Genomic DNA, 267 nt, shown 5'->3' with positions numbered 1-267 from the left:
AAGCTCCCCTTGCCAGTCACTCTGTGCCCTCATTCCTCTTCGTAAGTCAAGCGTTGATACACTGCGTCGGTGGTCGGCATGCGTTAATTGGCTCACGCAGGTGATGACGTCATAGTAGTGCATGGTGGTAAATGGTTCCTCAAGAACCGAGGGGCAACAGGGTTAAGATATGTTTCTTTTTCTTTTCTTTTCTTTTTCTCTCAAGAAAACGCAAATCATTAGTTATATTTTTCTTGCCGGAAAAGAAAAGAAAAAGTAAATTGTGAG

Source organism: Penaeus monodon, chromosome 29, assembly GCF_015228065.2.
Source record: "Penaeus monodon isolate SGIC_2016 chromosome 29, NSTDA_Pmon_1, whole genome shotgun sequence".
NCBI classification, from domain to species: Eukaryota; Metazoa; Arthropoda; class Malacostraca; order Decapoda; family Penaeidae; genus Penaeus; species Penaeus monodon.
Note: the sequence above shows the minus strand (reverse complement) of the source record.